Source organism: Vicugna pacos, chromosome 5 (genome assembly GCF_048564905.1).
Source record: "Vicugna pacos chromosome 5, VicPac4, whole genome shotgun sequence".
Taxonomy (NCBI): domain Eukaryota; kingdom Metazoa; phylum Chordata; class Mammalia; order Artiodactyla; family Camelidae; genus Vicugna; species Vicugna pacos.
The window spans coordinates 19936312-19946953 of NC_132991.1; the positions used below are offsets into that span (position 1 = coordinate 19936312).

Here is a 10642-nt window from a genome sequence, read left to right on the forward strand (position 1 = left end):
AGTGAAACACTAAATAGTATATTTTGATGATTTCAGGGTTATAACCATTCAGTAATATCATCAGATCAGAGTGTGTGTGTATGTGTGTGTTTGTGTGTCATTTGCGCAGGTAGACATGTATGTGATTACTTCTAGGCAAGCGTAGGACAGTGATAGAGTTTGTTTAGTTTTGAATGTCACAATGTTTGCTGCTAGAAAGATTCAGTAATTTACTCCTCCTCACTCAGCACTCTTAATTCCACCATCCTGTAACCCTTTCTGTTCTTATTCAGCAGTCATATAACCCCGTATTTTTCTTTGTTGGCCAAGATCTCACACTTTCATGTCACTAATAGGAAGGAGACAAAAATACAAATTCAGAATTTAAACATGAAACCATATTTAAGTACAATTTTCTCCTTTTCAGAAAATGTTCATATTTTGTAGCTTTCAGCCTCATTTATGACAAGATATATTTTGGTATTCATTGGTCCTTAGACAGGACTTTAGAGACCATCTCAACTTAATTTATGTTGAATAGTAAGCAGTCCCATTACATATTTCTTTTAAAAATATGCTTTCATACGTTTCTTAAAGGCCAGAGAGTCTTAAGTCTTTTTAGAGACTAGCAATGTTCATTCATAAATGTGCAAAAGGTGTTATAAATAATGGTTTTCTCATCGTTGAAATGAATACTTTCCCATATTATTTGAAGGTGAAAAGTTTTTTTTTTAACATTTAAAATGTTACTGGCATCCTTTCGGGAAAGCTCTTAATCCTAATTTATTTTAATGAGAAAGAAAGTGCGCCCCCTGGAGGAGAAGCATTGACAGTAATGAATAGAGTTAGAATGTGAAGCCAGGGTCTGCGGGGCCTCAAGTCCGGGGTCTCTCACTGCACCACATTATTATTTATCCCTAATTGGACTCGATTCTGCAGCGGAGAGACAAGTTGTTTTTCTGCAAATAATAATTCCTGTATAACTTCCAACATCAGAATATGAATTCAGCGTAAAATGGACCACAAATATATGAAGGGTAAAAAAAAATCAATATTCCTTTCCTTATCATGTTTCAAGACTGTAAATTTAAAGCCACAGAGGAAACAGAAACTAAATTTTTAAGAGGTTAAAAGTATAAACTCCAAAAACATTTCAGTTATTGCTGGTATTTTTATTCTTTAGCGTCTCAGTGCCAGCCTACTCCTCAATACCAAAAATCACAGAAATAAGAAAGCAGGAGGAAATGAAACCCTTCTATATACGTAAGAAACTTCTCAGAAGCACAATCCTGAGTGATGTGCTCTCAGTGAATTAGCAGACGCATGATAACTGAGTACTGTGTACAGACAGGATGGTCAAATAGGTTTGACGCCTATGAGAAAATCTCTGGAAAAAAATAAGAGTGGTCAAGAGCATTAATGTGGGTTGAAGAAACATCACTTCGATAAGTTAGCTGTATTTGACGTACATAATCTTAGCAATCCCTTGTTACTAAGTCTATTAATGAATACATATTCATTTCCAGATGTTTCTTGAGTAAGACAACGTTGAATTTCAATGGATGAATAACTAAACAAATTGTAAATACATACAATGCAATTATTATGGAGGTAAGAAAGTGGAATGAAGTATGGACATGTTACAATGTGGATGAAGCTCTAAAATATTATCCCAAATGAAAAAAGCTAGACACCAAAACATTCACATATTATATTATTTCATTTATATAAAATATCCAGAATAGGTAAATCCACAGAGACAGGTTGTAGACTGATGCTTGCCAGAGGCTGAGGAAGAAAAAATGGGAGAGACTGCTTAATGGCTATGAGTTTCCTTTTGGGGTATGAGACTTCTGGGAACTTGAAAGTGCTGGTGGTTGCATAATACTGTGAATGTACTAAATGTCACTGGATTGTTCACTTTAAAATGACTAATTTTATGTTATGTGTATTTTACCTCAATTTTTTAAAAAAGATTGAGTTAAGCATCTGGTCTTTTAGAGTTGTGTTCCAAACATAGTCTCCAACTTTAGGCTAGAAATAACCCTGTGCCTCTTTTTTGTTGCTTGATGTTAAAATAGTATGTTTTTCTTGGCATCTCTCTCTTTCTCTTTCCTGCTTTATAATCAGCATGTCCAACTTGCACAGAAAGGTCTCCCTTCTGTTGAGAAAAATTAACGGAGTGAATTATTTTAAGAACAATGCACAAACCAAGTTGAAATGCAAAGTAGATGCATTCTGCCCTCTCTCGCATTGCTCTTACATTGAACCCTAACATGAAATGGATAACAATGTGGAGTCAGGAACTACAGAGGGAGGACACACAGGTAAGAAGCAGCTCTGACTTAGGAGAGTGGAGGTTTGTTAGCCATGTAGGGTATAAGGCAGATTTTTCTAGCTGGTGAGGAAAGAAGGAACCGGAATTTAGAGGATGCCAGGAAGCACGTAAATAGATTGCCCAACATAAGGTCTCTGAAGAAACCGTGAAAATTTGTTTCTTAGGGAAAATGCATTTCAACTTTCAAAATTTCATATCAACCTGTTGTTTTTTAGTTGCTATTGTTGTTTTGAACATATAAGAAGCAAATATTTCCATTTGTGGCAGCATCATCATTTTTCTGTGCAGCAAGGTATTTTTTTTATTTTACAATTTATAAATGGATTTATTCACTCATACCTTTTTACCCTATTGCACCACATCCCCCCACCATGACAACCCAGTTTGATGGACTCACTATGTACCCCGACCCTGTAAAGTACAGCTTTTTAATAGAGGTATTGAAGGAGATCGTTCCTATGTAGTTCCCTTTTCCTTTCTATTCTTTTGGAACCTTCTCCTTTGTTCTAACTTCTGAATTTTTTTTTAACATTTCTTTATTGAGTAATAGTCATTTTACAATGTTGTGTCAAATTCCAGTGCAAAGCAGAATTTTCAGCTATACATGAACATACATATATTCATTGTCACATTTTTTTCCACTGTGAGCTACCACAAGATCTTGTATATATTTCCCTGTGTAATTTCTGATTCTGATACAACCCCCAAAGTATTTTTTTAGGAAAACAGCAGAGGATAGTGGGAGAAGGCCTAGGTTTAGGGACAGAACACCCACACATCTTGAGAGAACTATGGGCCTTCTTGTTACTAGCAAATCTAACATCAAATAGTCTTCTACAAAGCCACTCCTTTTAACATTATACTTTGACCACAAGTGCAATTACAGAAATAGGTAAATCATGTGTAAGGAAGAGCTCCGCCCACCCCAGTGTGGGAAACGACTCCCCCAACGCTGGGCAGTTTAATGTAGGGCCCACCACAGCTGTAAATACAAATGTTCTGGGGGCATCTTCACAAGGGGAGCTGAGTATATGCAGTTTCAAAGTTTACAGATTATGCTTACAAAGTTTGTAAGCAAGCTTTTGAGAACTCAGCATGGATTTCTCCACAGAGAGAATGTTTAATAGCTGTGAGTATATCCCCAGGCCAATCCATGGAACTTAATAAAGCCTCAGGTAACTGAAGGCAATATTAGTACTGCTAATAATATTAGGACTCCAGCAAAGACGGCTTGGCTATACATGTTAAAAATAGAATGTGGGGGCAGGGAGATGAACATCCACTTCTTTTCCATCTTGCTGGCTTCCTTTCCTCCCCTTAGAAGCCTGGTCCTTGGTAAGAAGAAAGGCAATGATCCTGAAATTACTTCCCTTTTTCTAATTTCTGGGCATCACCTTCCTGCAACCATCTGGCTTACTTCAGGAGCAGAACCCAATGCCTCTGGAACTGTTCCTCACTCTGTCTCATCCTATATCCTTTCCTCCAATGAAAATTATATTTGCAAGTCAACAGGTGCCTCTAACAATTTCTGCTGTTAGAGAAGCACCCCCTTGAACGCCAAATCAATGTTGCCTCTTCGGGTTTCTCTATGACAGTGTGCTTGGGCTGTGGCATCTTTTCCAATTTCCGACCCTCCACATGTAGCTGGTTATGAAGTTATGTCAGTCCTACCTCAGAAAACAAATTCCAAATCCAGCTACTTTCCATCTCCTCTACTACTCTCTGTGTAAATTCCTGTCCCTCAATAGCTCATTTCTGCGTATAACAGCAAAAATCATACTTTCAAAAGACTCATGGGATCTTACCACGGCTCTGTTCAAAATCGTCCATACTCTTCCCATCACAGTGAGAACAAAACCCACAGCTTCCACGATCTAACCCATGTCTTCTCCCTCCTCGCATGGGCCACCAGAGTCACAGTGTTCTTCTGAGCTATTTTCCACACCAGCTTTTTGCACATATTATTCCCTCTTCTAAAATGTTTCCCTCTTGATACCTACGTGATTATATCCTTCAAAATTTATCTCTCCCTATATTTTATCTCTTCAGATAGACCTTTCCTTATCACCAATCTGCCTCCTCTTCCTTCATCATTCTCTATCACCCTGCCTTGCTTAGGTGTTCTTTCTAGCATTTATCATTAATTGATAATTAAATACTATTTGTTTATTATGAGTTTATTGACTAGAAAAGGTCGAAGAGCTTGTTCTCTTCACTGCTATAGCAAAAGCATCTAGAGCCAGACCTCAAATATAAGAGACAACAGTGACTGCATGTTAAAGAAATCAGTGTTGCCATTTAGACACAACCATTTCATTAGCATTCAATGAGAACACCGCACTGCACAGGGATGTCCTGGGACTGTAAGTTTACTGTTTAACATGGAGAACAGCAACAATAAAATGTAAAACAGACAGTGAGAGTGATGAAGGTTAAGAGACATATATTTAAACAGGTTACTTAAAAGAGATTGTGTGCTTGCAGGGAGGGAGGTGAGAAGGGACAGACTGGGAGTTTGAGATTTGTAGATACTGACAGGTATATACAGAATAGATAAACAAGTTTATACTATATAGCACAGGGAAATATATACAAGATCTTGTAGCTCACAGTGAAAGAGTATGATAATGAATATATGTATGTTCATGTATCACTGAAAAATTGGGTTGTACACCAGAAATTGACACAACATTGTAAACTGACTATAACTCAATAAAAAACTTTAAAAAATGTGTGCTTAATGATCGTAATATGATAATGGTGAAAAGATATTTGTATGGCAAAACTTTAGGGTCTAATAAGCAATGATAAAGATTCAAATAAAATTCAGACACAAATAACAAAAAGAATGAAGAGTCTATTATATAATTATTAAGCCACCAAATGCATAGTCACTTTTTCTTCTCATGGCATAGAGTGAATAGATATATGATTTATATGATTCTTACGTATTACTGAATACCTAGGAGTCATTGCAAGGCATTATGGGAGACACACATACCTATCAGAATCCCTGCTTTCAGGAAATAAAAAATTTGATAAACAACGTCACATAGTTATAAGCTTTATTGTTTGTTACAGACACTAAGTAATGTAAGTATTTAGCATATGAAATATTTAAATAAATGCTGCCATCAATTTTGTATGATTTGGGGGAGGAAAGAGAATCTAGTTTCAGAGTCAGAATGCCTGGGTTCAAATTACAGCTGTGCCCGTTGGAACACTGACCTCACTTCTCTAAGCTCCAGTATCCTCTTCTGTAAACACATGGTTGACTATGATTAATTAATACAAACTACCTAACAGAGCACCTGGCATGCAGTAGTACTGCATCAGTACCACTGTCCCCGGACTTGAGCAGCCTGCAATAGCATCCAATCTTCCAACTATTTTTTCAGTGGAAATTTGTACTGGGTTTGTGCACATTGGAAGACACCATTTTCCTGAGCAGCTCGAAGTTTCTATATAAGAGATATTAAAAACTCAGCTCCAGTCATGCCAGGTTGATTTTTTTCTCTTTCTGTTTGGTGAACTGATGAAGAACAACATAGTCAAAGGAAATACTCTATACAAATACCATTATACAACCTGTCATTAGGCACAACTACCCAGGTTTTACTGATTCAAGTACACATTTCTCAGACTGTCTTTTTCACCCTAATACTATCATTATCCTCTAATAATAGAATCCACAAGACATTTTAAGAGATCAATAAAACACAAGTTCCTAAGAGAAGATTCATGAATTTCCTTTTTTAAAACTTCATTAACTATAAGAAACCTACAATTGACCATGATGTTAATGGTGACTATTCTATTCGTCAACATGTTTATAATTCATATAGCAACTAATGATTAGAAAGCATCTGATGATGACAAGCAATTATAATAATTATAGACTTTCTTTTACGTGCAGAACAGCGCTTGGGCTGTGTAACAGTAAAATAGGGCTGTAATTTAAAGTAATATTTTACATTTTTATGCAGTCGAGACCTACACGTATGGTTTGAAAAAATGCAAAACAGATTCATTTCGATTGGGTTGACTTTAAATGTATCAGCCCTATCATGTGTATGATACGCCAGTGATTATTTCAAGGAAAAACTGAATTGGTTCAGCACCAAGTTTTCAATATGCACAAACCCAGTACAAATTTCCACTGAAAAAACAGTTGGAAGATTGGATGCTATTGCAGGCTGCTCAAGTCCGGGGACAGTGGTACTGATGCAGTACTACTGCATGCCAGGTGCTCTGTTAGGTAGTTTGTATTAATTAATCATAGTCATACGTCTGCATCTGTAAGATTTCTATACACAGCAGTAATCAAACTGGAAAGGCCCACGTTCAAGTCTGAAACAGGGGTAGGACCCAAGAAACCAATGTTTACACAAACGCTAAAACATGCTTTCCAGATTACTTGTAAGCATTTCTACACTCACTTAACTGAAGAGTTGTTTCATAAAGAATTCATAAATAAGAAATTCGTAGAGAAAACAGGAAAATTTTTTGCCCATCAAGTAAACTCATAGGACATTTGGTCACTTAGGTATACTATAGGGGCATTTTTTCTAAGTTATTTGTTTATGTTTTCACTTTTAACCACAGACCGTTCCTCATGGCTACTGATAATATCTTTCCAGGTAGAAGGCTAACCCTTGCCCAAAAGAATCACATTCTAAATGTCTTTTCTACATCATTTTCTTTGTTTCTGACTTAAAATGTCCTGCTTTTTATTCTAAGGGTATGTTCCATATTAGAAAAGGCTCTGGAATGCCTTCTACATTTTCTAATGTCCCAGAACTAGAATTAAAGTACTTTCTACCTTTAACAACAGAAGTCCCTTTGTATAGGTTCTACAGCCTTGCAAAAGCCCCGGAAATTCCAGGCTGCTATTCTTGACAGTTTGCATCCACTCTGACTTCTCTTTTCTGATGCTCCAAATTAAATACTGTCACATCTAGCATTGTACTAACTAGAATTGGTTGTCGTAGGCAAGTTTCAAATGAAAACCTTTCCAGAGAAAACTTCTAGTGGCGGCTGACTCAGCGGCTGCTTTGGGGGTGTGCAGAGAGGAGGGATGAGGAGGGAGGAGTTGGCTTTGGCAGGTGCTGAGGAGACAGCAACAGAGTTGCTCAGACCTTCACAGCAGACATTTATAAAATTGGGACAATCTCTACAGTTTTGGCAGAATTTATGCCCATGAAATATGCAGATTAGAACTTCAAGAAATTCCTCCTGTATTAAGGTTGATATCTACCATACCCCCATCCAGAGTAAAGTATCATCTTTTTAAAAAGAAAAGTCATTTTTCTGCAAAATATTTAATTAGTGGAGCCATTTCTCTCTGAATTCTAAGTGTGACATCACCTTGTGTTAGACCAGGCAAAGCCAAGGGTATTAATTTTAAATAATTTAGGTAGTTTTTGGTAACCCCAAGCCTGACTTTTTGTTTGTTTGTTTATGTAACTTGGGAAAAGAATAGCATATATTTTGGGAGCATATCCATATTAATTTTATGTTCTGCAGGACCAAGATATCTACCTGTATTCAGAGCTTGTATGCCAGACTATATAAAGGTGGAGGAAAGGTTATACTAAAAAAAGCACAGGTAAAATGTCTACCATCTAATTGGCTCAATACATTTAGTTTCACATAAAATGACTCTTCAGTCTCCAACCTCTTTCAATTCCCTGAAGGTTAATGCCCACTAAAAATACAAATACAAGTTATTTATTTTTTATTTTCTTTGGTTTAAAGAGACAATCTCTAAAGGGCATTTCACATGCATTTCATATTCAAAAATAATGCTGGATTTGACCTTAAGAAATGACTCAGTCTAAGAGTTTTCTTTGTGTTTGTTCATTCACATTCACTGTTGGTCAGATTGCTAGTTTTCCTGGTTCAAATACACTCAACAAGGACAGTTCAGAAGAATGTTCATGCTATATATCTATATTACATTTCTCTATATCCATAAAATATATTTTTTATATATTTATAAAAATAGAAAATTCTATCATTATCTAAAAATGGTAAAAAATAAAAGAAACATTTTAATGTATAATTATAACATTTTCACTTAGGCACATGTCTAAACTTTAAATGCTATAATCATAATAAATTTATTTTTCATGTATGTGACATATTGTTAGTCTTGAGAGACAATTAAACCTATCAAGTGATCTGGTCACAGGCCGCCTCCCTCTCAGTTCTCGCATCTCCTTCACTTGCTCTCTACATCTCAGCAACGCCTGCCTTCCGTGCTCGCCAAATAAAAAAATCACACCCTCTGCCTTGCTTTTATACTTCCTGTCACTAAACCAGGAACCTCCCCAACTCCCAACCCAGATTCACATTACTCAGCCTCACTAGACTCAAATCTCTTCAAATGTCATTTCCCCACAAAGGGCCTTTCCTGGCCACCTTACTTAATATAACATCCCCATCAATATTTACACATCTTTCTCCCAAGTTTATTGCCTTTCTTCTACATGGGAACATCAGGAGATCAGAGAGAACGGATATGAGTTGTTTGGTGCTGTACCCACAGCAACCAGAAGAGTGCTAACACATGTATGTGCAGAGTAAACACTGGCTGACTAAAAGACAGACCAGTCACTCAGGGTGCTGAGTACTCTGATGTGTTAGCTCACTGAAGGCTCACAGGACCCTAGTGGTTGATTAAAAACCCAGGAGGGAGGAGCAGGGAACGGGAAGGTGCTCTGCCTGTGACCCAAGTAAACCGTTGACTACTAGGTAGCCTATCCTTTTGTAGAAGTTTCCTCTCTGAGGTCACAGAAAAACACAGAGGCAGAGACTGATGGAGAATTTCTGACTACCTGGAGATTTACCACCAGCATCATGGGAGTGGGAAGAGCCACTGAATCAAAAGGATTCAGTTTACCAGGTTGTATATAAAAGCTGAGAATAGCCTTTCCTGCTATTGGGACACAGAGCCTCTACTCAAGATGACTGAAATGTCTCCCAATAGCTTGGAGAAGTGCTAATATTTGGCTTTAGAGATAGTTCTTCAGTCCTTCTCCATATCCAGTATTTAACTATCAACCAAATCACATATTTACATACACCTAACACATCTTCTGAAAGAAAGGTAGAGACAAAATATCCTGAAACAAAAAGAACTACAAACATAAGTACAGAAATTTCTGTTTATACTCAAGGACTTTGCAGAGGTATAACAGCACTTAATACTGGGAAACAAAGGGGAGAAACTAGCCAAATCTCCACACTTGAGTGGGAAAAAGGCCCTTCCATTCAGATAGCCCACTCTCGTTTTCAAAGCCTCAATAAAGTTTCCAGCATTTCAAACAAAATCAGTATAGGAAAATGTGTTTTAATTAAAAAAAATTAGAAAGTAACCATTTCATCATAATCCCCCTGAAAATGAAGGTCTTTTTTTTTTACTTTCAAAATGTATGAGCAGCTATCAGAGGGACAGTAAAGTTTTCACAGTGACTATTGCCAGGACAATGGTTAGGACAGTTAAGTGTGTTTTTTGACCTTTTAGTACCCAGACTTCTCCTCATGTTCCCCAGCATTTCCCCCCATACCAAAAAGAGTACTTTTTGTTTTCACCAAATTGACAGAAATTCAGTAGGGATTATTTAAATATTTCCGTGGTAATATTTAAACACCGTTCAAGATTCTGGAATACAAGCAATAGAATTTGGTTCCAGTTAAAACAGACTAAAAAGGAATTAATTGGATGATAAAGAGAGCTCGTGTTCACCGAAGGGCTGCAAAAGCAGTCTTTGGAAAACAGATGGGATACGAATGAAGTTGAGAGGCTAGAGCTACATTCAAGCCATGCTATGGAATGCTGCAGGCCACACCCCGGACCCTAGTGATGCTCCAAGCAGCACTGTCTCTCCCTCCAGGAATATATCCTAATGTGTTTCCGACTTAGGTGCATTAGGCCCCCAGAAACAGTCCCTCCAGTGTACATGTAATTGGCCCTGTTTCCATTCTCTGGTTTTGGGGGACCAGGAAGAGAAAGTGGTAAGTTTTGCTTCAATAAGGAGTCTTCCTCTTAAAATAGGCTGGGCCTGGAGGTCACCTGCCCGCGCCAGTATCTCCAAAAGACACAGGCTGTCATCTGCCCACACACCTGCACCTGGACAGCACTTCCGTTAAACAATGGGGACGCTGAAACCCATACATTTTCCAGAACAACTGCACCGTGAAACACTTACCGAAAGAAACAGGAGGGTTTGAAATGGACCAAGAGGAAAAAACGCCTTTGTTCAGCAGGATGGGACCCCTTGACGGTTTTCCATGACAAGTTTCTCAGGGACTTCCCGGCTT

At 37.6% G+C, this 10642-nt stretch overlaps 1 long non-coding RNA gene across 6 annotated transcripts in view; it reads right to left on the bottom strand.

Annotated features, from left to right (window-relative positions):
• Positions 1-10642, bottom strand: part of LOC116280648 (uncharacterized) — a 524367-nt gene extending 513725 nt beyond the window's left edge. For all 6 annotated transcript variants that reach the window (XR_012072552.1, XR_012072553.1, XR_012072550.1 and 3 more), the window contains exon 1: positions 10531-10642. This is a non-coding gene — a long non-coding RNA (uncharacterized lncRNA). The remainder of the gene's footprint in view (positions 1-10530) is intronic.